This window comes from Hyla sarda, chromosome 1 (genome assembly GCF_029499605.1).
Source record: "Hyla sarda isolate aHylSar1 chromosome 1, aHylSar1.hap1, whole genome shotgun sequence".
Classification (NCBI taxonomy): Eukaryota; Metazoa; Chordata; class Amphibia; order Anura; family Hylidae; genus Hyla; species Hyla sarda.
The window spans coordinates 311,237,158-311,257,648 of record NC_079189.1 but is presented as its reverse complement, the minus strand read 5'-3'; positions in this window follow the sequence as shown (position 1 = coordinate 311,257,648).

Below are 20,491 nucleotides of genomic sequence, written 5' to 3'. Positions count from 1 at the left end.
CCAATATGTCATCGACAAAACAAAAAAATTATTTAATATAGTGGACATAAGGGTTGGACTCTGAGAATATCCATCTTCCCTCAAAAGATGCGAGGAACAGGTCAGCATACGTGCAGGAGACCAGCGTGCCCATGGCTGTGCCGATCTCCTGCCGATATCATCTGTCCTGAAACTGGAAGTGGTTATGGGTGAGAATGAATCATAAAGAATCGGATATGAAATTAATAAAATCTGATGTTTTGTCTGTACTTGCAAGGATTTATAGGACAGCCTGTACACCCGCATCATGAGGGATGCGGGTGTACAGGCTCTCGACATCAATGGAAGCAAATCTGTATGAGTCCTGCCAATGAAAATCTCTGAGGTGTTGAAGTAGGTGTCCTGTATCTTTAATATAGGTAGGAGTGTACTCAAGGATGGGATGTAAAAGCCATTCAATATATTTGGAAAGAGACTTGTGGATCTTGGGAAGGCAATACCAAGTAGGGAATCTAGGAGATTCTGGGAGTAATTTTTCAGTTGTTTTGTGAAATTATACCTTTTTTTCCATATGTTTGTGTAGTAAGGACCTGAGATATGTGATGGTGTCAAAAGTAGGATTCTTAGAAAGAGGAGTATATACTATCTTATTACCTAGCTGTCTGAGAGCTTCTTCACGGTAATATGTGTTAAGCATAACAACTGTAGCTCCCCCTTTGTCAGCGCGGCATGCACGCAAGTCATCTCTTTTAGAGAGCCATTGCAGAGCTTTGCCTTCACCACTTGACAGGTTGTTTAATCTACTAGGGTATATCAACAATTTGACCTCTTGTAATACCGTCCTCTCGAACAAGTCCAATGGACTGCCCAGTAGAATGGGAGGGGTGAATCTAGAAGTATTACCACCTCTAAATGACAAAACCTTGGTCATAGGTGAACTCACATCTTTACTCAGGTTATCAGTTAAATCACATAAATGAAAAATGTCCTGCCTATCTAGATCACTAGCATTGTCAACAGGACTAAAGGCCAATGGGCCTATTATGACTGGGACTTCTTCAGGTATGGCAGAAAGAGTGCTAGCAGATTTGGGATTCTTGAAAAATTTGTACGGATTAATTTTCCATACACCCTTAACCCCTTAAAGACCCAGCCAATTTTCACTGTAGGACCCGGCCATTTTTTGCACTTCTGACCACTGTCACTTTAAGCATTTATAACTCTGGGATGCTTTTACCTTTCATTCTAATTCCGAGATAGTTTTTTCGTCACATATTCTACTATGTTAGTGGTAAAATTTTGTCGATACTTGCATAATTTCTTAGTGAAAAATTCCCAAATTTGATGAAAAAATTGAAAATTTGGAATTTTTTTTTAACTTTGAAGCTCTCTGCTTATAAAGAAAATGAATATTCCAAATAAATTATATATTGATTCACATATACAACATGTCTACTTTATGATTTCAAAGCTTCAAAGTATAACAGCAATTTTGCAATTTTTTACAAAATTTTCTAAATCAAAATTTTTCAGGGACCAGTTCTGTTTTGAAGTGGATTTGAAGGGCCTTCATATTAGAAATACCCCACAAATGACTCCATTATAAAAACAGCACCCCTCAAAGTGTTCAAAATGACACTAAAAAGATTTGTTAACCCTTTAGGTGTTTCATAGGAATAGCAGCAAATTGAAGGAGAAAATTCTAAATCTTCATTTTTTACACTGGCATGTTCTTGTAAACCCAGTTTTAGAATTTTTACAAGGGGTAAAAGGAGAGAAATCTTCCTAAAATGTGTAACCCAATTTCTCTCGAGTAAGGAAATATCTAATATGTGTATGTCAAGTGTTCGGCGCGTGCAGAGCTCAGAAGGGAAGGAGCGACAGTGGGATTTTGGAGAGTGAGTTTTTAAGAAATGGTTTTTGGGGGGCATGTCACATTTAGGAAGCCCCTATGGTGCCAGAACAGCAAAAAATACCCACATGGCATACTATTTTGGAAAGTACACCCCTCAAGGCACATAACAAGGAGTCCAGTGAGCCTTAACACCCCACAGGTGTTTCACGACTTTTTGTTGGATGTGCAAATAATTTTTTTTTCACTAAAATGCTAGTTTTCCCCCAAATTTTTTATTTTTAAAAGGGGTAATAGGAGAAAATGCTCCCCAAAATTTGTAACCCCATCTCTTCTGAGTATGGAAGCACCACATATGTGGACGTCAAGTGCACTGCTGGCGCACTATAATGCTCAGAAGAGAAGTAGCTCCATTGAGCTTTTGGGAAAAAAACATTTTTGGAATGGAAGTCAGGGGCCATGTGCGTTTACAAAGTCCCCCGTGCTGCCAGAACAGTGGACCCCCCCAGTGACCCTATTTTGGAAACTACAGCCATTACAGAATTTAATAAGGGGTGCAGTCAGTATTTACAGATCTTTGCATGGACCACTGTTCCAAAAATCTCTCAGACACCTGTGGGGTGTAAATGCTCACTGCACCCCTTATTACATTACGTGAGGGGTGTAGTTTCGAAAATGGGGTGACATGTGGCGGGGGTCCATTGTTCTGGAACTATGGGGGCTTTGTAAACACACGTGGCCTTCAATTCTGGACACATTTTCTCTTCAAAAGCCCAATGGCGCTCTTTCTCTTCTGAGCATTGTAGTTCGCTCGCAGAGCACTTAACATCCACATATGGGGTATGTTCTTACTCAGAAGAAATGGGGTTGCAAATTTTGAGGGGGCTTTTTTCCTATTTTCCCTTGTGAAAATGAAAAATTTAGGGTAACACCAACATTTTAGTGACATTTGTTTTTCTTTTTTTCCATCCAACTTTGAAGAATTTTCATTAAACACCTGTGGGGTGTTCAGGCTCACTATACTCCTTGTTACGTTCTGTGAGGTGTGTAGTTTCCAAAATGGGGTCACATGTGGGTATTACATTTTTTGTATTTATGTCAGAACCGCTGTAAAATCAGCCACCCCTGTGCAAATCACCAATTTAGGCCTCAAATGTACATGGTGCGCTCTCACTCCTGAGCCTTGTTGTGCGTCCGCAGAGCATTTTATACCCACATATGGGGTATTTCCGTACTCAGGAGAAATTGCGTTACAAATTTGGGGGGTCTTTTTTTCCTTTTAATGCTTGTGAAAATAAAAAGTATGGGGCAACACCAGCATGTTAGTGTAAAAATGTTTATTTTTTTACACTAACAAGCTGGTGTAGCCCCCAACTTTTCCTTTTCATAAGGGGTGAAAGGAGAAAAAGATCCCCAAAATTTGTAGTGCAATTTCTCTCGAGTATGGAGATACCCCATATGTGGCCCTAAACTGTTTCCTTGAAATACGTCAGGGCTACGAAGTCAGAGAGCGCCATGCGCATTTGAGGACTAAATTAGGGATTGCATAGTGGTGGACATAGGGTTATTCTACACCAGTGATTCCCAAACAGGGTGCCTCCAGCTGTTGCTAAATTTCCAGCATGCCTGGACAGTCAGTGGCGGTCTGGTAATACTGGGAGTAGTTGTTTTGCAACAGCTGGAGGCTCCATTTTGGAAACCGTGGCGTACCAGACGTTTTTCATTTTTATTGGGAGGGGAGGGGGGCTGTGTAGGGGTATGTGTATATATAGTGTTTTTTACTTTTTATTTTATTTTGTGTTAGTGTAGTGTAGTGTTTTTAGGGTACAGTCGCACAGGCGGGGGTTCACAGTAGTTTCTCGCTGGCAGTTTGAGCTGCGGCAGAAAATTTGCCGCAGCTCAAACTTGCAGCCGGATACTTACTGTAAATCTCTGCCCATGTGAGTGTACCCTGTACATTCACATTGGGGGGGAGGGAACATCCAGCTGTTTCAAAACTACAACTCCCAGCATGCAGGGTCTATCAGTGCATGCTGGGAGTTGTAGTTTTGCAACAGCTGGAGGCACACTGGTTGTGAAACACTGAGTTTGGTAACAAACTCAGTGTTTTGCAACCAGTGTGCCTTCAGCTGTTGCAAAAGCTACAACCCCCAGCATGTACGGACAGCGGAAGGGCATGATGGGTCTTGTAGTTATGCAACAGCTGGAGGCATACTACTTTGGCTGGGGATGCGGGGGATTGTAGTTATGCAACAGCTGGAGACACACTGGTTTGCTAATTAACTCAGTGTGCCTTCAGCTGTTGCAAAACTACAACTCTCGGCAGTCACCGACAGCCAACGGGCATGCTGGGAGTTGTAGTTATGCAACCAGCAGATGCACCACTACAACTCCCAGCATGCACTTTAGCTGTTTGTGGGATGCTGGGATTTGTTGTTTTACAACAGCTGGAGGCTCCGTTTTGGAAACACTGCCATACAATACATTTATTATTATGTGTTAGTGTAGTGTTTTTAGGGTACATTCGCACTGGCGTGTTACGGTGGGTTTCTCGCTAGGAGTTTGCGCTGCGGTGAAAAATTTGCCGCAGCCCAAACTTGAAGCAGGAAACTTACTGTAAACCTGCCTGTGTGAATGTACCCTGTACATTCACATGGGGGGGGGGGGGGCAAACCTCTAGCTGTTTCAAAACTACAACTCCCAGCATGTACTGACAGACCGTGCATGCTGGTAGTTGTACTTTTGGAACAGCTGGAGGCACACTGGTTGGAAAACTTTCAGTTAGGTTCTGTTACCTAACTCAGCATTTCCCAACCAGTGTGCCTCCAGCTTTTGCAAAACTACAACTCCCAGCATGTACTGATCACCGAAGGGCATGCTGGGAGATGTACTTATGCAACAGCTGGTGATACGGAACTACAACTCCCAGCGTGCCGAGACAGTTGTTTGCTGTTTGGGCATGCTGGGATTTGCAGTTTTGCAAAATCTGGAGGGCCACAGTGATCTCCAAACTGTGGCCCTCAAGATGATGCAAAACTACAAATCCCAGCATGCCCAGACAGCAAACAGCTGTTTGGGCATGCTACGAGTTGTAGTTTTGCAAGATCTGGAGGGATACAGTTTAGAGAACACTGTATAATGGTCTCAAACTGTAGCCCTCCAGCTGTTGCAAAACTACATATTCCAGCATGCCCAAACAGCTGTCTGGGCATGCTGGGAGTTGTTGTTTTGCAACATCTGGAGGGCTACAGTTAGAGACCGTCAATGACAGGCACGACTTAAGTGTCTTTTTATAATATTTTCCTTGTTACTATGTTTTTCACATGTTTTTTCCTTGTATATCTGTTGCTATTATGACGTGCATGTATACAAGTGAACCCGCCCTGTCCCCGCCCCACTAGCCTGGCTCACCTGGTTTATTAGCAGGAGAAAGCGTTGGAGCAAGCACCTGTGTGGCTTGAAGAAGTGCCAGCCAGGCACGAAAATGCGCTGTTCCACCACGGGTACCCCCTGCCTCCTACCCTTCCCTCCCTTGCCTTACTGTGTGCCATGAATTAGCTTTGTAATAAAGCCTTCTTTATTGCAGCAGTGGTGAGTTGTCAAGTTTCTTTTTCCACTTACACGCACCTGTTGTTGGACTTTTTCTTTATGAGTCTGGTTGCATGACTTCCTACACAGACATGCAAGAACAGAGGCTCAGTAGAGCCAGTCTATATTGTTCTTTTGGAAATTTTACAAAGTACAATTGGTTGCACACAAAAAAGCCCTCATATCAGTCTGTGGGTAGAAAACTAAAAGAGTTATGCCATTTAAAAGGCAAGGAGGAAAAATGAAAATGCAAAACTGAAGCTGGCTGTGTCCTCAAGGCCAAAATGGGATGTTATCTTAAGGGGTTAATGAATCTGCAAGAGTAGATTAGAATAGTAGAATAGTAATTCTGCAGGGCTATGGCGACCAACCTCCTTTTACACATTACCCTGTGAACTTTTTACAAATATGTGACTTGCAGCAAACCATAGAAGCATTTCAACAGTTAATAGCCAGCAACAGAGATTGCTCCCTGCTGGCTAATAGCGCAGCTGTCTGCTTCTGAATGCATCTGCTAGGCGCTGCATGTATATTATTTTTCAATGAATGTGATTGTATGGAGCGGGTTCTGGATATGAATCTGCTCCATACAATTTTCATACTCCTACATTTACATGATTTTGCAGCAAGGGTTTAAACTGCAGACATCTCAAAAGTTTTGCTTGGCTCTCATCATAGGCCTATCATGACACCTATCATCACAAAGTGATGGACTGGGCGTTGAGCAGAGAGGTTAAGCGTGCTGCCACATGGTTAATCCAGTTATATTTAGTGATCGGTAGGGTCTCAGTTTTGGTGTGGATTTGTTGTGGATTTTGCTCTAGAATATGTAAAAAGGAAAATCAATTTTTTGCTTTGTTTCTTAATTTGCCCAACCACCGACGTCATTTTCCTCCATATTGAGAAGTATTCAGATTTGATGGCTATGGCAGTACAAGCTATACAAACAGCCATGCCAAGAGGCACCCCCTCACTCTTTGCAAGTGACTGTGCCTCCATTTGTTGTGGAAAATGTATTTGCACACTCTTACTGAGTAAAGGACTGTGTTGCTTTTTCTTTCTCCTTGTGCTGATTGATTGCATGTTTACCATCAAGGGCACCTCCCTTCCCCCCCCTTCTATGCAACCAGACATTATCCAGGCAATGCCCCGGGGTATATTACACTACCAACACCTAATGTGTACCCCCTATTCTCCAGAGAGTTGATCCACAGAGGCCATGCTCCATACCTCTGCGTAAAAGGCTGTGGTACCACTACACCCAAACATCCCACTGGTTCTGTCCCTTACTTCACTCTCTCTGGACTGCAGCACATCACTAAAACATGACATGTGGATACATTCAGGCCCAGATTTATCAAAGTTTGTAGAACTTATTTTCCTGTATTTTTGCCACAACTTTGGCGCAGCTCCGCTTTTTTTGTTTACATCCCACCACTCATCTTGACATCTTGCTCACGTAGACGTTTTTTCACTTTTCACTTTCCAGTGCACCCTCATTTATCAACTGTGACTGTCGCAGATCTAGGCGCATCTGATTAAAAAGCTCCAGGAATCTACACCAGCTTGAACCTTGCTTTTGTTTCTGCTTTTCTGACTACCTGATCACACTGATTTACATCCCCACCGTGTCTCCCACCTTGTGTCGCACATCTCCCATCTGTCTGCTACCTATTGCAAGACTATAAGAATAGTCTTGTAGCAGGTAGCGAGCTGCAGATGTGAGGCGCTGGCGGGTAGGAGACAAGGGGGGGGGATGTAAATCAGTGCCATCATTAAGTTAGGGTAACAGGGTTAGAATCAGATGGAGCCCAGGTGGCTTCAGAGTGATGTTAACATACCTCGGCGCTGAGGAGTTTTTGGACTCCCTAATGTAGATTCACATTCCCGCTGGGTCCCGTGATTGGCTGGGACCGAGCAGCCAATCACGGGACCCAGCAGGAAATTTGATCTTACAGTAGGGACTAAAACTCTGCGGCTCTGTTATATGTTAAAAGGAGCCCGTTGTGGCAACACTCTGCAGCCGCCCGGGACTTCTGCAGACTGGCTGGGAGATGTGCAGGAGCCATCCCTGCCATCCCTCAGCGCTGCAGTACACGCTGAAGGATGGCAGGGAGGGCTCCTGCACATCTCCCGGCCTGGCTGCGGGAGTCCCGGGCGGCTGCAGTGTTATGTCAGCCCGGGCTCCCTTTGCTACGGTGCAGAGTTTACTGTAATTTCAAATTTGAAATTACAGTGATTTTCTGATCACCGCTGGCCAGGGAGCGGAGTGCATTACCACCCGCTTCCCTGGCTTGCACGACTACAACTCCCAATATGTCCTTACAGTAACGACATGCTGGGAGTTGTAGTAGTTGTACGGCGGGGACGGGTGACAAGCTTGTCACCTGCCCTATGCTGCACAACTACAACTGTGTAGGTGACAAACGTAGGTGACACTTGCCCGCACCTCTCCTGCCCCACATGACTACAACTTCCAGCATGTCCTTAATGTAAGGGCATGCTGGGAGTTGTGGTCATGCAGCATGGGAGATGCACTGGAGGGTGACAATAAAAGTATTAACCTATATTTCAATTTTTTTTTCTCATTTCAGATCCTTGTATCCTGTGGACTACTTCGGATTCGTTGGACTGTGTCGATGACTACGTCTATTTAATGTTAATAAAATGGTTAACGAGGGCTTTTGGGGGGAGTGTTTTTTTGGAATAAAATGTTTTTAAACGTGTTGTGTTTTTTTATTTACTTGACAGGCTTAGTAGTGGAAGCTGTCTTATAGACAGAGTCCATTACTAAGCCGGGTGTTAGCGTTATCCACAAAAAAAAAGCTAGCGCTAACCCCCAATTATTACCCCAGTACCCACCGAAGAGCCAGTACCAACAGGCCCGGAGCATCAAAAATAGCGCTCCTAGACCTAGGCGGTAACAGGTTGGCGTTATTTAGGCTGGGGAAGGCCAGTAACAATGGTCCTCGCCCACCCTGGAAACGTCAGGCTGTTGCTGCTTGGTTGGTATTTGGCTGAAAATAAAAATAGGGGGAACTATGTGCATTTAAAAAAAAAATAGGGAACCCTATGTGTTTTTGCAACACCAATTTTACTTTAAAATGACATCAGTCATTTTACCCGAAAATCTACAGCAAAACACAAAAAAAAACAAATTGTGCGACAAAATTGAAGAAAAAACGCAATTTTGTAACTTTTGGGGGCTTCTGTTTCTATGCAGTAAATTTTTCGGTAAAAATGACACCTTATCTTTATTCTGTAGGTCCATACGATTAAAATGATACCCTACTTATATAGGTTTGATTTTGTGGTACTTCTGGAAAAAATCATAACTACATGCAGGAACATTTATATGTTTAAAATTATCATCTTCTGACCCCTAAAACTTTTTAACTTTTCTGCGTACAGGGTGGTATGATGGTGCATTTTATGCGCCATGATCTAAAGTTTTTATCAGTACCATTTTTGTATTGATCAGACTTTTTGATCGCTTTTTATGCATTTTTTCATGATATAAAAAGTGACAAAAAAAATGTTATTTTGGACTTAGGAATTTTTTTTACGCGTACGCCATTGACCGTGCGGTTTAATTTATGATATATTTTTATAATTCGGACATCTCCACACGTGGCGATATCACATATATTTTTATTTTCACACTTTTTTTTTTTATTGGAAAAGGGGGGTGATTCAAACTTTTATTAGGGAAGGGGTTAAATGATCTTTATTCACTTTTTTTTGCAGTGTTATAGCTCCCCTACGGGGCTATAACACTGCACACACTGATCTATTACATTGATCAATGGTCTTTCATAGGAAACCAGTGATCAATGATTCTGCCACTTGACTGCTCATGCCTGGATCTCAGGCACTGAGCAGTCATTCGGCGATCGGACAGTGAGGAGGAAGGTAGGGGACCCTCCTGCTGTCCTACAGCTGTTCGGGATGCCGTGCCGATCCCAAACAGCCCACATTTTTTTCAAAGCTGCAAATTGGTGTTCTGAAGTCATTTATTGGCTTTTGCTTATGTGTGCTAAAAAAATGGTATTCAAAAGGGATTTATTGTTTTTTGCTTATGTAAGCCAAATTTATCAACCCCCCTGTGATAGTATGATAAATGTGCCATACATAAGCAAAACTAAAGCTAAAAAAAAAAAAATGCCTACAGAACTTGCTTACCAAAGCAACGATGATAAATATCCCCCTCAATTTTTTACAAAATTTGTAGAGTTGGTATTTTATTTTACTATGCTACAATATGATTAGTTATTTTGTCTGTGCTTGTGTGTGTGGAAGTAGCAAAAATATAAGCAATTGATTTTCTGTATAACTATTGATATAATATATATTGTCATATTTTAAAGTGTTTGATATTTGCAGTAAGGAGAAAAGCACTAAGAGCTGCATAGATTTGGAAATACATTCTGCTACTTAGTATGTGGGAAAGGTTCACACTCTCACGGAATATACTTGCCAAATGCCTAATTTGATAACAATTCACGTAGCAATAATCACTCTCATTTTTGTGAAAGATTATACAGAGGTTATAAGGAGATCTCTGCCTAGATATGTCTGGGGAACACAATGTGTATCAAAACTTACAGAATTAAAATAGCCTGAAGATACCTCATATGGGATTTTCTATAATTAGTGTGGAAGCCATCTGTGACTGAAAGCTAGTGAAAATGACAATGACTATTACTTCATTAAAAATCTTTTAAAATGTATGTTTATTTTAGATATCAAAATAAAAATAAAAACACTTTTTTTTCAATATGCAAATAAGCTCTTGGTGCACTGTGGGCGTGACTGCATTTCTAGAAGCACTATTATCTCCGCCCATACGCCTCCCATCTCCTCCTTCTCATTCTTATGGGCCAGCATGACTATAGGAGGAAATTAGATAGCGATACACCTAGAAATACAGTCACACCCTCAGTGCAACTAAGAGGTCATTAGCATATTAAATAAAAAGGTTTTCCCATCCAACAACACAGCACTTTAAGATACTAAAGCCAGTGTTCATTATCCAATACCATTGTCTATTCAGCAATGCCAGTCATTTAGTTTCAACAAAACTGCTGCTAGACTCCTTTAACCCCTTAACGACGCAGGACATAAATGTACGTACTGGTGAGGTGGTACTTAACGCACCAGGACGTACATTTACGTCCTAAGCATAACCGCGAGCATCGGAGCGATGCCCGGATCATGCGCGGCAGGTCCCAGCTGCTGATCACAGCCAGGGACCTGCCCATAATGGCAGACATCCACGATCCAGCGGATATCCGCCATTAACCCCTCAGATGCCGTGATCAATACAGATCACAGCATCTGCAGCATCGCGGTCATTAAAATGGATGATCGAATCGCCCGCAGCGCTGCCGCGGCGATCCGATCATCCAGCACGGCAGACGGAGGTCCCCTCACCTGGCTCCGCTGCCTTCCCGGCGTCTTCTGCTCTGATCTGCCTTCCCGCAGACCAGAGCAGAAGATGACCGATAACCCTGATCAGTGCTATGTCCTATACATAGCACTGAACAGTATTAGCAATCGAATGATTGCTATAAATAGTCCCCTATGGGGACTATTAAAGTGTAAAAATAAAAGTAAAAAAAGTAAGAAAATAAAGTAAAAAAAATGTGAAAAACCCCCTCCCCAATAAAAACTTAAATTTTCCCAATTTCACCCCCAAAAATAAAATAAAAATATTTTATATATATATTTGGTATTGCCGCGTGTGGAAATATCTGAACTATTAAAATAAAATGTTAACAATATCGTACGGTGAACAGCGTGAACGTAAAAAAAAAAAGTCCAAAATAACTGCTTTTTTATAAAATGTTATTCCAAAACAAATTAATAAAAAATTTATTAAAAGTTTTATATAAGCAAATATGGTATAAATAAAAAGTACAGATCACAGCGCAAAAAATTTGCCATCATACCGCCGCTAATATGGAAAAATTAAAAAGTTATAGGTCTTCAAAATAGGGGGATTTTGAACGTACTAATTTGGTTAAAAAGTTTGCGATTTTTTTTAAGCACAACTGTAATAGAAAAGTATGTTATCATGAGCATCATTTTAATTGTATTGACCCAAAGAATAAATAACACATGTCATTGTTACCGTTTATTGTACGCTGTGAAAACGAAACCTTCCAAAATTAGCAAAATTGCGGTTTTCTTTTTAATTTCACCACACAAATAGTATTTTTTTGGTTGCGCCATACATTTTATGGTAAAGTGAGTGATGGCATTACAACGGACAACTGGTCGCGCAAAAAAACAAGCCCTCATACTAGTGTGTGGATGAAAATATAAAATAGCTATGATTTTGTGAAGGCGAGGAGGAAAAAACGAAAACGTAAAAATAAAATTGTCTGCGTCCTTAAGGCCCAAATGGGCTGAGTCCTTAAGGGGTTAAAGGGGTACTCCGGTGAAAAACATCTTATTCCCTATCCAAAGGATAGGGGATAAGATGTCTGATCGTGGGGGTCCCACCATTGGGAGCTTGGAGCTTCCGTGTTCGTGAGTTGGCTCCATGCACAGATGACTGGGGTACTGCGCCGGAGATCGCTGGGGTCTTTGGATTGGGGATAAAATGTTTTCTGCCAGAGTACCCCTTTAATACCTATGCCCATTTATTTGCCCTGTTCACACTGTAATGTGTTACCCATTTACTCAAGAGGATGCTAACTTTCTTTTGTTCAATAGGATTCAATACAATACAAAATGCTCTGGTCCTTAAAGGGGTTCCAAATGCTGAGCAGCGGAGTACCCCTTTAAGTCATAATGGGCTTGGTCCTTAAGGGGTTAAAGGTCCTAAAAGGGACTACTGCAAGTTCTAGTGTGAAAGATGGTTAGAACTGTGATGAAATTTATCTTTGCATGAAGTTATTTAGCTTTTTTCCCCTACAATGTAAATGAACAAGGTGTTATGAATAAACCCTTAGCGCTTCATTTTATTTCCAATACAATAGCTATCCTTTCATTTATAGAACTATGTAGAAGAAAGTAAACTAACACGTCTCCTGCACAGAAAAAATTATAAGCATTCGTGATAGCATGTTGTGACATTTGGCCCGATGAATTCAATACCACTAAAAGCAAAAAATAAAGGTTACATAAAAAGAGGATGCACTTTGAATTCGGTTCAAAAGAAACAGAGGGAAAGATTTTCTTTACACTTGGAAGAAATACAGTATAACAAAACAGAGCTGTTCAAGATGCCAGTGGTAAAGCAGACACAATTGAGGTATAGTACCTTTCCATTGTGTAGAGTATATCCATTACATATTAATCACACAAAATACAGTATATCGTTTTTCTTTGATCCATGTTTAGATATTTTCTATAATTAAAGGTGCAAAAAAAAAGGTAAAATTATTCATACACTGTACAAAAAATGATTTTCTTTTTATAGATTTCACAAAAGCACCATAAAAGCATTGAGTGGAAAAAGCATTCAGTTGCTGGTTGTCTGCCCACTTTCCAGACTTCTGATTTACTGTAATTATCAGATGTACAATTACAGCACAGAACAATCCATAATTGCCAGGTACCTACACTGGAAGAGAATTTCCAGGATTATAGAAATCTATCTGTTTGGTCTCATTCAAAAATATTACATATATATATATATATATATATATATATATATATATATATATATATATACATACATAGTATCTTACATAAGTCCACCCCTTACATTTTTGTAAATATAAAATTTTATATTTTCAAGTGACAACATAAAATAAAACTCTGCTACAATGTAAAGTAGTGAGTGCACAGCCTGTATAACAGTGTTTAATGTTACATCCTCTTACAATAACATAACACACAGCCATTATTGTTTAAACCTTGGCAACAAAAGAAAGTATACATCTAAGGGCAAATGTCTAAATTAGGCCCAAATAGCCATCCCTCACCCCCATCCTGGTGTCATGTGACTCATTAGTGTTACAAGGTTTCAGGTGTGAATGGGGAGCAGGTTTATATACATTTGGTGTTATCGCTCTCACACTCTCTAATGCTGGTCACTGGTAGTTCAACATGACACTTCATGGCAAAGAACTCTCTGAAGATCTGAAAAGAAGAATTGTTGCTCGACATAAAGATGGCCTAGGCTTTAAAAAGTTTGCCAAGATCCTGAAACTGAGCTGCAGTATGGTGGGCAGGATCGTATAGCATTCTCACAGGACAGGATTCAGTCAGAACGGGCTTTGCTATGGTCGAACAAATAAAGTAAAATGCACATGATCAGAGTTAGATCTAGACGTTGTCTTTGGGAATTAGATGAATGAGAGCTGACGATGTTAGGCAGTGGTGGTCAGTCTGTCAGTTCTCAGACCATAAGCTGCACACTACATCAAACTGGTCTGCATGGCTGTCATCCCAGAAGGAAGTCTCTTCTAAAGATGAAGAAGAAGACAAGCAGACTAAGGACATGGATTACTGGAACTATGCCCCATGGTCAGATGAGACCAAGATAAACTTATTTGAATGCCAGCATGTACTGTGACATACTGAAGCAAAGCGTGACCCTCTCCTGTTGCATATTGGAATGTGCAGCAGTATTCCAATATGAAAATAACCCCAAACACACCTCCAAGACGACCACTGCTTTACTAAAGAAGCTGAGGGTAAACATGATGGACTGGCCAAGCATGTCTTCAGACCTAACTCTAGTGACCATCTGTAGGGCATCCTCAAACAGAAGGTGGGGGAGCGCAAGGTCTCTACCATATACCAGCTCCATGATGTTGTCATAGAGGAGTGCAACCTGTAAAGCTATAGTGAACTCCATGCCCAAGAGGCTAAAGGCTATGTTTCCACTTTTTTTTTTCTGGCAGTTTTTGGAAAACTGCCACTGAAGTTTTTGAGCCAAATTCAGAAGTGTATTCAAAAGGAAGAGAGAATATAATTGAAAGACTTTCACTTCTCCTTCCTGCTGGATCCACTTCTGACTTTGGCTCAAAAACTGCAGTGGCAGTTTTCCAAAAAAACTCCAAAGAAAAACCTGTGTGGAAACCTAGCCTAAGCAGTGGTGGTAAATAATGGTGGCCACAAAAAATATTGACACTTTAGACCCAATTTGGACATACTAATTAGTTATGTACTAACTTTTTTTTTTTTTGTTCCAAGATTTAGACATGAATGGCTGTGTTGAGTTATTTTGAAGGGATAAAATATTAAACACTGTTATACAGGCTGTGCACTCACTACTTTACATTGTAGCAGAGTGTCATTTTTTCAGTGTTAACAATAAATTCCAAAACCCTTTGGAGGGCTAACCCTCCTCGGGGACTAATACCCTTATCTAGAGTCTCACTAAAATTACTTTTTATTGGTATGCTCTAAAATCAAATTATTTGTGAATGGATTTGTGAACAGTGATTAAAACTATCAGACATCTCTTTTACACTAACCGATAGGAATGTATTACTATTGGCCAATGGACACACTCCTGATCCTTATTCCAGCATCCGCTGGTTAGTGGTTTTCTATGATGAGGGGGACATTAAGGTCTCTCATCCCTTATGTACTGGTTGGGGGTCTCATACACCCTACACACTATCCCTAAATGGTCTTTTTGCCCCCTCTAGCATCCACCCCTGGTGTCAGGAGCTTTTATGAAGTCCAATTTAGGCTTATGATTTTCATTTATATGATATTCCCTATACAGAGTCTCTGTCTAAAATATTCCCCAGCCTCCCCAACATTTCGCAAGAGAACTTGCTTCCCTATAGGGAATATAATATAAATGAAAAAGATGAGCCTAAATCGGAATTCATAAGAGCTCCTGACACCAGGGGTGGATGTTAGAGGGGGCATAAAGCCAATTTAGGGATAGAGTGGAGGGTGTGTTATAAGGTGTGAGAGACCTTAATGTCCCCCTCATCATAGAAAACCACTAACCAGCAGATGCTGGAATAAGGATCAGGAGTGTAAGAGAGATCTCTAATAATTTTAATCACTGTTCACAAATCCATTCACAAATAATTAGATTTTAGAGCATACCAATAAAAAGTAATTTTAGTGAGACCCCAGATAAGGGTTTTAGTCCCCAAGGAGGGTTAGCCCTCCAAAGGGTTTTGGAATTTAGTGTTTAACCCCTTAAGGACCAAGCCCATTTTGGCCTTAAGGACCAGAGCGTTTTTTGCACATCTGACCACTGTCACTTTAAACAATAACTCTGGAATGCTTTTAGTTATCATTCTGATTCCGAGATTGTTTTTTTGTGACATATTCTACTTTAACATAGTAGTAAATTTTTGTGGTAACTTGCATCCTTTCTTGGTGAAAAATCCCCAAATTTGATGAAAAATTAGAAAATTTTGCAGTTTTCTAACTTTGAAGCTTTCTACTTGTAAGGAAAATGTATATTACAAATATTTTTTTTTTATTCACATATACAATATGTCTACTTTATGTTTGCATCATAAAATTGATGAGTTTTTACTTTTGGAAGACACAAGAGGGCTTCAAAGTTCAGCAGCAATTTTCCAATTTTTCACAAAATTTTCAAACTCAATATTTTTCAGGGACCAGTTCAGTTTTGAAGTGTATTTGAAGGGTCTTCATATTAGAAATTCCCCACAAATGACCCCATTATAAAAACTACACCCCCCAAAGTATTCAAAATGACATTCAGTCAGTGTTTTAACCCTTTAGGTGTTTCACAGGAATAGCAGCAAAGTGAAGGAGAAAATTCTAAATCTTCATTTTTTACACATTTTTTACATGTTCTTGTAGACCCAATTTCTGAATTTTTGCAAGTGGTAAAAGGAGAAAATGTTTACTTGTATTTGTAGCCCAATTTCTCTCGAGTAAGCACATACCTCATGTCTATGTAAATTGTTTGGCGGGCGCAGTAGAGGGCTCAGAAGGGAAGGAGCGACAAGGGGATTTTGGAGAGAACATTTTTCTGAAATGGTTTTTGGGGGGCATGTCACCTTTAGGAAGCCCCTAGGGTGTCAAAACAGCAAAAAAAACACATGGCATACCATTTTGGAAACTAGACCCCTCGGGGAATGTAACATGGGATAAAGTGAGCCTTAATACCCCACAGGTGTTTCATGGCTTTTGCAAATGTACAAAAAAAAAATTGACCTAAAATGCTTGTTTTCCCAAACATTTTACATTTTTAAAAAGGGTAATAGCAGAAAATACCCCCCAAAATTTGAAGCCCAATTTCTCCTGATTCAGAAAACACCCCATATGGGGGTGAAAAGTGCTCTGCTGGCGCACTACAGGTCTCAGAAGAGAAGGAGTCACATTTGTTTTTTGTTAAAGCAAATTTTGCTCTGGAGGCATGCCACATTTAGGAAGCCCCTATGGTGCAACACAGAAAAAAAAAAACCACATGGCATACTATTTTGGAAACTAGACCCCTCGGGGAACGTAACAATTGTTTAAGTGAACCTTTATACCCCACAGGTGTTTCACGACTTTTGCATATGTAAAAAGAATTTTTTTTTTTACCTAAAATGCTTGTTTTCCCAAAAATGTTACATTTTTAAAAAGGGTAAAAGCAGAAAATACCCCCCAAAATTTGTAACACAATTTCTCCCGAGTACGGCGATACCCCATATGTGACCCTAAACTGTTGCCTTGAAATACGACAGGGCTCCAAAGTGAGAGCGCCATGCCCATTTGAGGCCTAAATTAGGGATTGCATAGGGGTGGACATAGGGGTATTCTACACCAGTGATTCCCAAACAGGGTGCCTCCAGCTGTTGTAAAACTCCCAGCATGCCTGGACAGTCAGTGGCTGCCTGGTAATACTGGGAGTAGTTGTTTTGCAACAGCTGGAGGCTCCGTTTTGGAAACAGTGGCATACAAGACGTTTTTAATTTTTATTGGGGAGGGGGGCTGTGTAGGGGTATGTGTATATGTAGTGTTTTTTACTTTTTATTTTATTTTGTATTAGTGTAGTGTAGTGTTTTTAGGGTACAGTCGCATGGGCGGGGGTTCACAGTAGTTTCTCGCTGGCAGTTTGAGCTGCGGCAGAAAATTTGCCGCAGCTCAAACTTGCAGCCGGATATTTACTGTAAACCTCCGCCCATGTGAGTGTACCCTGTACGTTCACATTGGGGGGGGGGGATGGGGGGGAACATCCAGCTGTTGCAAAACTACAACTCCCAGCATGCGCTGACAGACTGTACATGCTGAGAGTTTTAGTTTTGCAACAGCTCTAGGCACACTGGTTGTGTATCAATGAGTTTGTGACCTAACTCAGTGTTTCACAACCAGTGTGCCTCCAGCTGTTGCAAAACTACAACTCCCAGCATGTACGGGGCATGCTGGGAGTTGTAGTTTGTAACAGCTGGAGGCACACCGGTCGTGTAACACTGAGTTAGGTAAAAAAAAAACTCTGAGTTTCACAACCAGTGTGCCTTCAGCTGTTGCAAGCTACAACTCTCAGCAGTCACCGACAGCCAACGGGCATGCTGGGGGTTGTAGTGATGAAACCAGCAGATACATCACTACAACTCCCAGCATGCACTTTAGCTGTTTGTGCAAGCTCGGAGTTGTAGTTATACAACATCTGAAGGTACACTTTTCCATAGAAAAAATGTGCCTCAAGCTGTTGCAAAACTATAAGTCCCAGCATGCCCATAAGGGAATGCTGGGAGTTGTGGTGGTCTGCCTCCTGCTGTTGCATAACTACAGCTCCCAGCATGCCTTTTTGCATGCTGGGAGCTGTTGCTAAGCAACAGCAGGAGGCTGTCACTCATCTCCTACTGCTGCAAGTCGCCGCATACAGTCAGTCCCTCGCCGCCGCTCCTGGGGCCCCGATCCCAACAGGGACGCCGGGGATCGGGGTCCCCAGCTGCCGGGTTCCACGTCCCGCACCCGCTCACGTGCTCCGGAAGAGGGGCGGAGCGGGTTGCGGGAGTGACACCAGCAGCAGGTGCCCTGATTGGTCGTCCGGTAAACCGGCCGACAAATGAGGGCGATCGTGAGGTTGCACAAGTGCCACCTCACCCCTGCGGGCTATGGCTATTCGGGTCCCGATTGACCTGGAATCGCCGCAGATCGCTGGGCTGAATTGTCCAGCGATCTGCGGCCATCGCCGACATGGGGGGACATAATGACCCCCCTGGGCGATATGCCACGATATCTGCTGAACGATTTCAGCAGGCATCCATCTCCGGACCCCAACCGGCCAGCGGTGGGGACCGGATTTCCCACCGGCGTATGGATACCCCCTGTGTCCTTAAGGACTCGGAATGCAGGGCGTATCCATACGCCCTGTGTCCTGAAGAGGTTAATCTACCCTGGGACTCATGAGGGATTAGGTGATGTTGACATTATTTCTTCAGTTTTGTCACATGACATAGGGGAGAGAAAATGGCAAATTAGGCCCAATTTTGATATTTCCACTTAGGGGTGTACTCACTTTTGTTAACAAGGTTTAGACGTTGATGGCTGTTGGTTGAGTTATTTTGAGAGGGCACAACATTAAACATTGTAGAGTATCACTTCTTTAGTGTATATTTTTTTTTTTCAGTATGTTGTATTTTAAAACATTAAAAACAATCAGTTTAACCCTTTTCCTATACCACACATCTTGCTTAGTCATTCAATGGTTGTAACAACGTCCTGTCTCAGTGATTGGCTGGGTGGCAGTTTCTGCTAGGAAGACTCATCTCAGGGATAACAAAAAGTGGTGAACAGCCAGGCACTGGAATGCACTGGAATGGGAGATGTGGGGGGCTGGATTAAGTAAGCATGTTATTTTACTGCTCCCTCAACAACATATCAAAATGCTTATGATACTGGTAGGCCCTTTTAAATCTAGGTGATTTTGAGGGGACTACCACTGTGCTCACACTATCACCGATGGAAGGACACCCTGTGTTTCATGTAAAAATGCATGTACTCAAATACATGAGGTCTAAAAATGAATAGATATTTCCCCTAAGCAGTATTGTACACCCCACAAATCACTTTCACTAGTGAGCCCTAGGCAGGGCTGGATCATCATTGGCACTCCTGGAGAACCTGCTCCGGGCCCCGTGCCCGCTCACATTCGGGACATCCCTGCTGGTTGCTCAGTAGCGGATCGGGGGGGGCTGTTTAAAGTGGCCGCAGCGACGGCTGCTTGTTAAAGATCAGTAGCCCGGCCACTTTAAAACAGTGACCAGCGGCGGCACCTGTGGGCCCGGACTCCTCCTGCTTTTTCTATTTTTCATATTTCCTTACCTGGCCGCGCTCGGCAGGCTTAGGTAATGTGTCCGGTCTTGTGGGCTGTGATGAATGACGTCTCCTGCGGCTCCTCTGCACGGCGTCAGAGACGTCACTCATCATTTCCTGCAGCCGCAGCCACTACAGGGCACAGTTTTCTTCATTACACCCCAGCGTTGCAAAAAAAGGGGAAGGACGTCCCTGACGCCATGCAGAGGAGCCGCAGGAGACGTCACTCGTCACAGCCCACAAGACCCGACACATTACCTGAGCCTGCCGAGCGTGGCCAGGTAAGGAAATATATAAAATTTAAAAAGCAGGAGGAGGGGGGAGCAATGAGCAGGGGAGGATTATGAGTGGAGGAGGATGATGAGGCAGAGAGGAGTAATGATTGGCAGGGGGGCAATGATGAGCAGGGGGGGTAATGATGAGCAGGGGGTAATGATGAGCAGGGGGGGTAATGATGAGCAGGGGGGGTAATGAATAGCAGGGGGGGTAATGATGAGCAGGGGGGTAATGATGAGCAGGGGGAGTAATGATGAGCAGGGGGGTAATGATGAGCAGGGGGGTGGAATGATGAGCAAGGGGCTGGAATGATGAGCAGTGGGGGGAATGATGAGCAGTGGGGGGAATGATGAGCAGTGGGGGGAATGATGAGCAGGGGGGGAATGATGAGCAGGGGGGGTAATGATGAGCAGGGGGGGTAATGATGAGCAGGGGGGGTAATGATGAGCAGGGGGGGTAATGATGAGCAGGGGGGGGTATTGATGAGCAGGGGGGTGGAATGATGAGCAGGGGGGTGGAATGATGAGCAGTGGGGTGGAATGATGAGCAGTGGGGGGAATGCTGAGCAGTGGGGGGAATGCTGAG